The sequence below is a fragment of the Mus caroli genome, chromosome 1, assembly GCF_900094665.2.
Source record: "Mus caroli chromosome 1, CAROLI_EIJ_v1.1, whole genome shotgun sequence".
NCBI lineage: Eukaryota > Metazoa > Chordata > Mammalia > Rodentia > Muridae > Mus > Mus caroli.
Window position 1 is genome coordinate 83,909,835 of NC_034570.1, and position 12,595 is coordinate 83,922,429.

The following is a 12,595-nucleotide window of genomic DNA, read 5'->3' on the forward strand; positions in this document are numbered from 1 at the left end:
TTTTTCACAAAGCTCAGAGGGCCAAGATAATTAAGTGAGGGCTGGCGAGATGGCTCAGGGGGCAAAGACACTTGCTGCAGAGACTGGACAACCTGAGTCTGAGCCCTAGAACTAAGGCCTTCAACTTGTCCTCTGACCTCTCCACACACGATACATATACACACAAAAATAATTAAATTTTTTAAAGTCAATCGTGTGGCTCTCTCCCTGCTTCTAACTTGCTCTAGACTCTAAAGTTGCCTACAGTGACTGGCTTGTTAGGATCATACTCCATGAGCAAAAGGCTTCGCATGAGGGTCATGTCCCTAGTGGGAAGTGCCATGGCTTGGGGACAGGCCAGCAGAGGTTCTCTGCACCTACTTGTTCTCCCAGAAGTCTGGTGCTAAGCAGCTTCCCACAAGCATTGGGTGAAGAGGGTTCCGCAGGGCTGTGGGCTATGCGTTTCTAGTCACTTAACACAGTCATTTTCAAGGGTCACTCCAATATCTAGTGAGGCTCTTTCTTCTTTCTCCATGCTCCAGCCATTCACCGGCTCCTCAGAGCTGAAGCCGGTGGTCCACTGAGATTGGAGGAAATTATACCATTATAATAGGCTCCCATACCTTTCAGGGATTTCTAGAAGGTTTGGAGTTTGAGAGAGGAGCTGTATAAATATCAGGAACCTCTCCTAGTTCATTTAAGCAAAGCAGCTACGTCTCTCACAGGGACATTATATGACACCAGCGGGGTTTTACAAACTTCTCACATCTTAGTTAGGCAGGTGCCTGAGAAAAGGGTCCACAGACACAGAACTCCAAATGTGCACAGGACCAGATGTCAGAGACTGTCTCAGATGAGGAAACTGGGGCCCAGGGTAAGCCGAGGTACCAAGTAGCTGCCAGCTGGCTGATGCAGGGCTCCCTCGTTGCTCAGTACTCCAGCCTCCACAGCCTGAGCTGCACCAGTTATGTACCAATGAATCATACCAAGATGACAGTGACAGATAACTGCAGCCACCCACAGTACCATTCCATGCGGGCACACTGTACAGCTACCACTAAAATAAAGGAGTCCCTGGCTTTCTTAGATTCCAACAACGTACAAAAAGTGGTGCTTTCCATATCGTAAAACACATACACACACACACACACAAAAACCAAACGATTTTTTAAATTAAAGCCTTGAGGCAGACAGACTCTGGTTATCAGACGAATCCGACCTAGACTCCAGAGACTAAGACTGAGTGGACATGCTCCTCTTCAGGTTTGCACCTCTGGTAAGCATGTGGACCAAGGAGGAGAAACAGATCCTGAGACTGCCAGGCCTGGTTTTTACAGTGGTACAGCCTGCCAGCCTGTGGCTGTGCCTCTTCAAGCTAGGGGTTACCCTGGATGATTTCCAGGGAGCCTTCTGTCTCCCTTGTTCCGTATGAATCAGCTTTCCAAACTGGTTCCTTGTGTATACGTTACAGAAACCCTGGCAACCAGGGTTCTTGCAGAAGAAGCAGGCCACCGCCCACCTCTTGGTCCATGTCTGTGCTTGGCAGCCAAGGTATGTCTCAAAGGATGACGATGTGACTGCTCCAGCTTGAGTGGACCTCTCCCCCCTCCCCTGACATACTCCTAGTTCATCTGGAGACAGGAAATACTGGCGTGGAGGATGCCACGGAAATCAAAGTGGGTGGACAAAGTGGTCTCCCTGACATAGGGGCGGGGAGGGGCAGGTGTGGCTTGGCACTGGGTATTTCTCTGTTTAACCCCTTTCCCACCGCTGGGAGTCAGTGCCTACCAGTGGTCCTTCCCCCAGGGCCAGACTTGACTCTCGGGACTCATAGCAGGAAGCCAGCTCCTTAGGGAACCCTCTGGATCCATCCTAGGAACAGTTTGCACTGACCCTGGCTTCCTTGGACATCACCATGGGAGTCGGCGCGCTCAATCTGGTGTGGTGATCACTCAATGTCTCTGCGTCCTCGGACAAGATGCCTAACTAATCTCCTCGACCTCAGTGCCTAACCTGAGAAATGGGGGCAGCAGTGTGAACCTGGAAAAGGGTCACCGCGCAGTCCCATCTACATTCTGCCGAGTTGCAGCCTTTTGCACAGTCGGCAACTCCTGGCTCAGGACCCCAGCTCCAGCTGTCCGAGCCGCCGGTTACGTAAGACGACCACGGCCGTCCAGGTCCGCGCCACCGCCCAGTGCCGCGCCACCGCCCAGCGCCGCGCCACTCACCGCTTCGCCGCGTCAACCCGCGCGTCTGTCCCTTGCTCGGCCCGTCACTTTGTGCGCTCGGCCTGCGCCGCAGCCGCCCGGAGCCGCTAGTCCCAGTAGCGCCGCTGCCGCCGCGTCGCCCTCCGCTGTCACATAGTGGAAAACGTGACCGCGCGCGCGGAGCCCGCCCCTGCGCGCGCCATTGGTCGGAGCGCCACCTCATTTGCATACTGGCGGGGCGGAACCTGAGAGTTACGCGCGTCAATTGGTGGAGACTCCCGTCGCTCTCTTTACATAAGACGCACATGGAACTCCATGTTCGCCGCCCCGGTTCCTCAATGAAGATGCTGCGCGCTCTTGCGCCCCCGGGCGCCTGGGCGAGTAGGCTCGTCCACTTCCGGCCTGCGGGACTTCCATTCACCTGGCACGGCGGTGGCCCGCTCGTGCAGCCCCGGAGTGGCGCGTACCACTGCGGCGCGGGGGAATGGTGCTTGGCTGCTGCGCAACTCACAGCCCGCAGAGACCAGGGCCACCGGCCTATCACCTGCGACGACATGACCAGCCTCAGTAATCCGAAGGACCGAGAAAGCTCTCTGCTGACACCTTTCGCTCATCCAGCCCAGTTCATTCATTTCCCCTCTCATTCATTCATGGCGAGACGCCTGAGGGCAAATAGGGCGGCCCCTCTGGATCTGCTGCTGAGCACCTTCCCAGGACAGGCTGGGTGACCCTCGGACAGGCCCCCAGGCTGACCGTCATTCCAGATGGGCCAAAGCACAAAGCTCCCACTTAGCCTTTCTGAAACTGCTTGTTGCTAGCTAGTGTTGATTCAGGAAATAAGGTCATAATTGCGGTGCAGAGATACAAAGGAAAGAAGTGATTTCTTCCTGCCCTCAATCACATAGGGAGAGAAGACTGTCGTTCTACAGGGAAGCTTAACCAAATGCGGTGGTGTAGTTTATAACCTTACAGGAACTATGGTAGCGGGATGTGCATCTGGAACAACAGGGCTTTTCTGAAGTGGAAGCTACAGACACTAGCTAGTCAGGGGAGGGTGCTCCTCCAGGGATAGGACAGCCCTGCCCCTGTGGAACCTTGATTGAAGCTATTTGGTTCTTTCTAGAGCACTGTCTGGAAGCCTACTAAGTGTTCAGGCTCCTGTCCAAAGGGTCAAAGGAGGGAGTAGAAGTTTCCTCGGAACGGGTTTGAGGCTGAAGACTTACCTGTCTGACAGAGAACAACGTAAAAACTCATGCAGGGTGTGATGGAGAAGGCAAGCTTGTCATGTCTTCCAAGGGTGAAAAGGTCACTTGTCATTGCATCCACTGCTCTGAATCTTCCCCTGGGGTGTCCTAGGAACCAGGAATGGAAAGGAAGCAAACATTAGCAACAGAAGTCTACTAACAAACGGAGCTGCTGGTGTACACAGCCGGCTAACCCACATTCAAGAATTCCTGTGTGGGAGCCACTTCTTTCTGTCTGCCTGGCAGGACAGGCATGCAATTCCTCAGATGCAGATGGGGGCAGAGACTAAGTTCATTTCAGCAGCCCTTTCCAAAGGAGCCCTGGGAAGCCAGATGTTGACTCACTGCAGGGGGCAGGGCAGCACCTCTGGTTCCTCTGACACTGACACCTCACCACACTCCCCAACACACACAAACACTGAGCAGAGCTGGGCCAAGCTGCACCCTGCACACACCCAAAGAGCCTTTTGTTTCCAAGCTTACATTGACGTCAATGGTGGCTACATTGTTCTGGAAACAAGAGTACACAGCTCATCCACCTGGCAGAGTCTCCTTCATGCTCAGCTTTTTCTTGTCTTGCTCTACATTTGGCCTGCAATGTAATGTCACAGTTCCTCCCTAAGTTTAGCCTTTTCTATTTTCACCAGTAAGTCTAGAAAGACATAGTAATCAATTCTTTTGGAAACTCAATACTGTGGGGACTCTAGAACTCTTTGGAATCTAATTTGTCTCTGGTTTCTCACTTGGTTGGATTCTTCTTTCTTTTTTTTTTTTTTTTTTTTTTTTTTTTGAGACAGGGTTTCTCTGTATAGCCCTGGCTGTCCTGGAACTCACTTTGTAGACCAGGCTGNACAGGGTTTCTCTGTATAGCCCTGGCTGTCCTGGAACTCACTTTGTAGACCAGGCTGGCCTCGAACTCAGAAATCTGCCTGCCTCTGCCTCCCGAGTGTTGGGATTAAAGGCGTGTGCCACCATGCCCGGCTTGGATTCTTACACTGTATCCCACACTAGCTTGAGTTATAGATTGTTGTGAGCTGCCACATGGGTGCTGGAAACCGAAACCTGAGTCCTCTGTAAAGGCAATATGTATTTTTAGCTGCTAAACTATCTCTTCAGCCCTGAAGACACAGTTTTAAAAGAAACCTCCTCCCAGACTAAAACTATTTGCTGCCATGCTATGCAAGAAGAGATTGAAGCATCAAGTTTCAGGGTTATAAGGACAGCCAATGGCTCGACTGAGATAAGAGGTGTGACTTTTGGTGGGGGATGGGTAGTCATGTGGGTGACAGTTCTGGGAGTTGATGCTGTAGATCAAGCTTTGGGAACTTGGGAATTGAGTTGTGGATCAAGGTTTTCTGAGACTCTTTTCAGGGTTTGAGAGTCTTTCCAGGGTTTTGTGGCCACTCATATCTCTCACAGTTTTGAAGGAGCCCACAGACATTTTGTCACAAGACAACTGTGTCCAAGATGATGCACTACCTAGGAGGTGCTCCCCACGTCTTGAGTGTCCCTCATGTCTGATATAACACCCAATGCCTGAGGCAATGGCCTGTATCACTTACTTTTATTTTCTTAAAATTTTTGTGTGTATGTATATTTTGACTGCATGTATATCTGTATACCATGTATGTGTCTGGTTCCCTCAGAGGTTCTACAACCTCCAAAAACGACACCAATAACGAAGGGCTAAGTGCTCAAACACCAGAGCTGGTGGGAAATATATCACATTCAAACTATCAAATGTCCCACGTCTGAGATGATTGATCCTTGGACCTGGAGTAGTCTCCACATTCCAGGTGATTCCCCCATACTCAAGGTGAAATCCTGCTATAATTTGGCTCTGGAATGTCTTCAAACTCCTGTACATTAAAGAGTAGGTTACCAACATGCTATCCCTGGGAAGTGGTGAGACCTCGGAGGAGTGGGTCCTAGGAGGAGGTTTTAGGTGATTGGAGAAATGCCCTTGAAGGGACTGTGAAAAGCTCCCTCTCGTTTCAGTCATGACGTCAACTATTTCCCACACGCTGGTACACGATCACTCGCCCTTGCTATAGGCCAAAAAGTAACAGTGATAATCAGTTATGAACTGAAGCCTTCAGAACTAGGGGCCCAAATAAACTTTTTCTCCTTATAAACCAACTGCCTTGTGCATTTGTTACAATGATGAAACTTGCATACACTTTGTGTCCAAAGTGACACCACAGCTAAGGTGAAAGGCACACCTGCATGCATGTCTGAGGTGATCCTCTATATCTGAGGTGATTCTCCATATTTGAGGTAATCTTCCATGTCTGAGGTGACCTTTATGTTTATGGTAATCTTCCATGTCTGAGGTGATCCTCCATGTCTGAGGTAATCTTCCATGTCTGAGGTGACCTTTATGTTTATGGTAATCTTCCATGTCTGAGGTGATCCTCCATGTCTGAGGTGATCCTCCATGTCTGAGGTGATCCTCCATGTCTGAGGTGACCTTTATGTTTATGGTAATCTTCCATGTCTGAGGTGATCCTCCATGTCTGAGGTGATCCTCCATGTCTAAGGTAATCCTCCATACCTATGATAATCTTTCAAGTTTAAGGTGATCCTCCATGTCTGAGGTGATTTCATTGTTTGTTATCCTCATGTTTGAAGTGATCCCCATAAATGAGAATCTTCTTCCCTCACAAGGGAAAGGCTTTCCTATTAGTCAAGGGCTGATCTCCTTCTAAGACATAGGATTTTCCTAGAAGTTCCTCTTGTCCTATCCTCTTCTACTCATGTGTCCCCAAGAGAGTCACCTCAGTCTCCTTCTTCCAGCATTGTTAGTGGTACTGAATGACAGCTTCTCTGCTCTCCTCCCCTCCCCCTAACATAGATGTCCTGGAGTAGCATCAGGAACGGAGGCCTTTCATGCCCTGAGGAAAATCAAAGCTAGTCAGTAACAGGGTATTTGACCCTGGGTGACACAGAAGAAAGCAGGAGGCTGAGACTGGAGGTTCATATTCATGGATGGCTGTGGCTATTAGGGACCTGCCTTGACTGCACAAAGCTGTGATTGCCCCACACTCACAGGAGTCGTGCTTGGCACTAATGTGCTGTCTCTTACTTAATCCTCACAGCTGTATGAGGTGTATGCTTATCCCCACTGCTCCTTCGCACAAGACATTCCCAAGTCTCAATGTGGCAGGAATCATGCCACCGATGACCTTTGTCTGCAGCATGAGCTCATGATCACCCTCGCCGCTCCACCCTACAGAGCCTGGGAAAGGAAAAGGCACAGGTTATGGATGAGCAAAGTCCAAGCTCCAACGGTCTGTCTCTGGAATATTCTCCCCAGCAGGAAGCTCATTGTGATGTGGCTGGCAAAGTGTACCCTGAGTTCTTCTGATTTCCTTCTAAACTATAAAGGCTGGAGAAAAGGTTTTCCTTGTGGGTTACTACCCCTGACTCATCCCTCTAGCTGTGTCTGGCTGCCATGAATCTTCTAGCAGGACAAGCTCCAGGGTCACTGCGAGCCTTGCTTGGTTCTCTGCCTACAAGCCTACCCTTTAGTGAGGTCTTTTCCAAGCCCGCTGAGTACCGTGTGGTTTGGGGGTTGCCATCTCCTGCTGACTTCTTAAAGCCTAACATGGAAAAACACCACTAACTGTTCCCAGACCAAGGCTTGTGGAAAATAACAAATGGGCCTCACTGAGCTGCCCTCAAAAGAACTCCAAGATGAAACACTGGAGACTAGACAAGCTTCTGTAAGTATCTTCTTAGCCAAGATCTCAGTCCGGAATTGAACCGCTTACCATGCATGACCAATCTGTTTTCAACACTGCGATGTAATATGAGAGAGGCTACTTTGTGAAGAAAAGAAGCTTATGTAACCCATAGATTTGAAGACCAAAAGTCCAAGATCAGGTGGCCCTCAGATTATGGCTTTGGTGAAAACCTAGTATTGGATGGCACTGTAGCAGAAGCATACCCAAGAAGGAGAAATTACATCACCAGAAATAAAGACAGGGAGATGATAAAAGGCCACGGCCCTTACTCCAGAAATAACCAAATACGTTTCAGGCCCTCTACCTTGATCCTCAGCAGCCTCAATGATCTAAGGACCTTCCTCTGTCTCCACCTCTTAAAAGGTGCACAGCACGTCCCAATGTCACCACACTGAGGACCAGGCTCCCTAGACATGGAACTTTGAGGGACGAGTCACATTGTAAGACACAAAGCATATCCAAAGCACACCTGTCCCTGTGAGATCATAATCACCAGAGATCATTAAACTATGGCTTGGCAGTCAAATCTGGCTCGAGGCCAGCTTTGGCATAGCCTGCGAGTTAAAGGGAAAGGGGAGAGGGAAGAAAGCCCAGGATGCTACTGTGACCCTGCCAAGAGAGCCCATTAGCTGAGACTGTTTACTCTCTGGCCCTTTGCAGGAAAGGTTTTCTGATCCCTGCTAATAACCTAGTCATTGGTAGCACTGCAGGTACTAGACTTTTTACCTCTAGACGGCTGTAATGGGGTGGGGCAAAGAGGGAACAAGGCACTGGGCAATGCTTGGTGAGAGCGGTGACAATGGCAATGACAGTGAAGAAGGTGGCTTGTGTTTGATTCTGGACCTGGACAAATGGGAAAGGAAAGGGCTTAGGACAGTTAATCTCCCATTTAAGACAAATTTTGAAAACCTTAGGGCTCTAAGGCAGCTTAGGAAATTTTAATCTCCTATAGTACTGGGTAGATTATTGAAAATCAGACCTAGAACTAGGGGCCTGGGATCAGAGACCCAAATCCCAGCCTTGACAGGCATCCAGTGTTCAAATGTGACTGACCCTGTGATATAGACCTTGTAGGTAGGTGGGCTAAGAATCTCACCCCTTCAAGTCTCCTGATGCCTCAATGCAGCAGGAGCCATTACTTCCCCAGAGGACTCTGCTCTTGCCTGATCCCTCCTGTGGGTCAGGTGCCTGCAGGGTGGTATTTGGCTTAAGCCTCTAACCTTCCCTCACCTCTCAGGTTACAGGCCTCCAGCTAGGGGCAGTTCAGAGCCTGCCAGAGCCTAAGCTCACTCTGGCAGGATAGCTAGTCCAGTAGCCACAGAGCTGCAGAGCTGGCTGGGAGGCCTGCAGGCACTTGTAGGATAATGGATCTTCACTGAGCCATGGGGGATGAAGAGCAGGGCTCAACCTGCATTCCTTTCGACTCTCCTCTGTGATGTGGAGTGTGCCCTCTGCAGTGTCTGGCAGAGGCACCAGGAACTAATTCCACTCAATTCTGATAGCGACTCCAGCAGAGTGGTAGTGAATGTTTAACAACCTGGTTTGCTAAAGAGGGGGGTGGGGGAGCAGAAAAAGGAAGCCAAAGCTTTACAGCATGTACCTATTTCTATGATAAAAGAGAGAGTCAGACAGAGAGAGGGGGGGGGAAGGAAGGAAAGAAGACCCACAGTGGCCATATCTCAGCTGCCACTATGACCCATTAGCAAAGTGGTGCCAATCAAGGCCATATAGATGGAGAGGCACTCAGTCTCCAGCCCTGGCTCAGATCTGCATGGCTACCAGAGTATGTCCCCAGCAAATAAGAGTTGTCTCTGTTCAGTTGCAGTGAGAAACCAGCTTTCTTGGATTCATTAGCTAGAAAGCAATCTTCCCAACTTCTGTTAAGAAGACTGAAAGTGGGACCCTTGTCATGAAATACTCTGTCAAGTGCTCCTCACAAGTCACCTCTCAAGGTCATGGAGACCTTGTGCCCCTTGGACTCAGGCTTCTCTGGAGCGCAGGTGCAACAACAGAATGAGAGCTTTGGATGTGTTGCAATGACAAGGAGTGGACACCACTTCTACTCTTAGAGAACACAATATGTTCTCTCAAGGCAACAGAGGCTGACGGAGACCCTGTTGCAGGGCAGTGGGGTGGGGTGGGGGAGTGGAGGTTGACAGAAGTCATTGGGTGTTTCCTTTATCCACTTTCCACCCTTCTGGTGCACTAGCTGAGCACTCAGAGTCACAAGCCTGGTCCAACCTGGCCATTCTGGCCTCAGATGGTTGACCTTGGGGTCAAAGATCAGGAGTCTTGGAATGTCTTGTTCCGTTCTCCCTTCCAGGAGCCAAGGAAGCAAAGCTTGTCGTGGAATGCCTCCATCTGAAACACCTGCCTTGAAGACTATATCAGGCTGAGAAACCCAGGTTTGCAAGCTATTCTTCTAAAACGAGTTCACCTTACCAGCGAGGTGTGTAGGTCACCTGTCTCTGTGTGGCATATACTTAAGAAGCAAAGCGGAAAGAGAAACCCCCAATTTTACATCCTTCCTCTGTGAAATATAAGGAAGCATGATTTCTTCTTTACATTTTCTAACTTTTTATGTAGGGCCCGTGACATGGTTTGGTGGGTAAATGCACGCGCCATCAAACCTAAGTGCCCGAGTTCCACCCCAGGACCCGCAGGATGGAAGAAGAGTTGACTCCCAAGGGATAAGTCTCTGGTCCCTGGATTTGGTGGTACACATGGGCACATAAGTGCAGATGTAGGCACACATACACACACACACAAATAATTGTAAAAACAAATACAACTTCATATGTGTGTTTGTATGTTTTGTATATAATACATTTGCATAATATACGTATGGTTATAATTTGAAAAATAACTTTTTAAAAGTTATCAACTCTTAAGTACAAAATAAAACATTCCTTTAAGCAGACGTTTAGTGCAGGCTTAGAATGGCTTATAGGATGACTCTAGTCATGTGACCAGCAGCAGAGCTGATGTCTTCCAGTGGTGGAGCAAAAACTTTTATTTGGCTTTCATCCATTTCCCAGATATTTATTTATTTATTCATTTTGGTTTTTTCGTTATAGGATTTCTTTGTGTAGCCCTGGCTGTCCTGGAGCTCACTCTGTAGACCAGACTGTCCTCGAACTCAGAAATCGGCCTGCCTCTGCCTTCTAAGTGCTGGGATTAAAGGCATGCGCCACCACTGCCCAGCTTCAGACTTTGTTTTTTGGGTTTTGTTTGTTTTGTTTTTAAAAGATTTATTTATTTTATGTATATGAGTACACCATTGCTCTCTTCCGACATACCAGAAGAGAGCATCAGATCCCATTACAGACTTTGTTTTTAATAATTAGGTAAATATGAACTTCATGCTATTTTAAACAACTAGGTGCAGGAGATTACAAAATTTATATTCTTGGTCCAAATCTAGGAAGACATTATAAACAGTCTACAGATCAAATGGTGGATGATAAACACACATACACATACACACACACCCTTTGGTGCACATCCATAGAACTGAGACAGCAGCGACACAAACAGCTAAAGTCAGAGCTGAGGGACTCATGACATTCAATACTCAGACTTAGAATAGTCCTGTTTAAAAAAAAAAATCCTCAAGCCTATTTTAATCCCAGTATTCAGGAGGCAGAGGCAGGCAGATCTCTGACTTTGAGGCCAGCCTGGTCTAACAGAGCGAGTTCCAAGACAGCAAAGGCTATGTAGAGAATCCCTGTCTCAAAACAAACAAACACACACACCCCAAAACTAAAAACCAACCAACCAACCAAAACCAAAAAAACACTACCACCAAAACACCAAAACCCAAAACCCCTCTAGGATTGGTGAACATAGAATGATGGGCGTGGGTCTAGGAAATTAAAATCTCAGGTAAGAGAGACAACTCTATAAACAGAATCAGGAAAACTATATGGAGGTCTTGCAAAACAGTAAGGAAAACATTGAGTCAGGGTTTCCATTCCTGCACAAATATCATGACCAAGAAGCAAGTTAGGGAGGAAAGAGTTTATTCCCCTTACACTTCCACATTGCTGTTCATCACCAAAGGAAGTCAGGACTGGAACTCAAGCAGGTCAGGAAGCAGGAGCTGATGCAGAAGCCATGGAGGGATGTTACTTACTGACTTGCTTCTCTTGGCTTGCTCAGTTTGCTCTCTTATAGAACCCAGGACTACCAGCCCAGAGATGGTAACACCCACAAGGGGTCCTCCCCCTTGATCACTAATTGAGAAAATGCCTTGCAGCTGGAGGCATTTTCTTAAGGGAGGCTCCTTTTCCTGTGATAACTCCAGCCTGTGTCAAGTTGACACACAAACACATCACTATTAAGCCTCAACCCTTACTTTTTTATTCATCCCCAAGATCTAAATAACTTTAAAAGGTCCCACAGTCTTTACATCTTAAAAGTTCAATCCCAATATCTTTTAAAATTCAAGGTCTTTTAAAAATTCAAAGTCTCTTAACTGTGGGCTCCACTAAAATATCTTCTTTCTTCAAGAGGGAAAAGTATCAGGCACAGTCACAATCAAAAGCAAAATCAAACTCCAACCATCCAATGTCTGGAATCCACTCACAATCTTCTGGATTCCTCCAAGGACTTGGGTCACTCCTCCAGCTCTGCCCTTTGTAGCACACACCTTGTCTTCTAGGGTTCATATGCCTGTACTTCACTGCTGCTGCTGTTCTTGGTGGTCATCTCATGGTACTGGCATCTCCCAAACACTGCTGTCTTCCACTGTAACTTGGCTTCACCAATAGCCTCTCATAGGCTCTCTTCATGGTGCTAAGCCTCAACTCCTTTGCATGACCTCTTCAGTCCTGGGCCATCAATTGCAGCTGAGGCTGCACCTTCACCAATGGCCTTCCATGGCCTCTCACAGTGCCAAGCCTCAGCTGCTCTTCATGACCCCTTTATGCCTTCAAAACCAGTACCACCTGGGTGACTCTTACACATTACCAAGTTCAGCCACAGCACAAGGTACAACCTTGGCTATCTCTGGAACACAGGCTCTGTGCTCTCAGAAAACACTTCCCAGAAGACTTCATCTCAATGATGCTGGTCTCTTTTTAATTACCGCTAATTTCTTAGCTCCAGCTAACCAGCATCAATAGTCCCTGTAATGCAAAGTTTTTGCTTTAGTAGTTCTGGTATCTTGTTAATCACAGCTGATTCTTCAGCCCCAGCTAACCAGAACCACAGAATCTTCCCAATCAAAATAGTAATGGCCCTGATAAGATTCTTTAATCCCCTCTGAAATTTCACAAGCCAGGCCTCCATCTTCTGCACTGTTCTTCCTTCCTTCCTTTTTTTTTTTTTTTTTTTTTGGTTTTTTCAAGACAGGGTTTCTCTGTGTAGCCCTGGCTGTCCTGGAACTCACTTTGTAGACCAGGCTGGCCTCGAACTC

General features: G+C 48.1%; 1 protein-coding gene and 1 pseudogene across 5 annotated transcripts in view; both read right to left on the bottom strand.

The window, feature by feature from the left end:
• Per2 (period circadian regulator 2) overlaps window positions 1-2,366 on the bottom strand; it is a 43,168-nt gene extending 40,802 nt beyond the window's left edge. For 4 of the 5 annotated variants that reach the window (XM_029476468.1, XM_029476465.1, XM_029476470.1 and 1 more), the window contains exon 1: window positions 2,208-2,326. The gene's annotated coding sequence lies outside the window, so the exon portion shown is untranslated. Of the gene's footprint in view, window positions 1-2,207 lie in introns of all 5 variants that reach the window. The other variant, XM_029476463.1, reaches the window with a different exon arrangement.
• Window positions 2,367-5,436: 3,070 nt separating this feature from the next.
• LOC110295583 overlaps window positions 5,437-12,595 on the bottom strand; it is a 21,096-nt pseudogene continuing 13,937 nt past the window's right edge.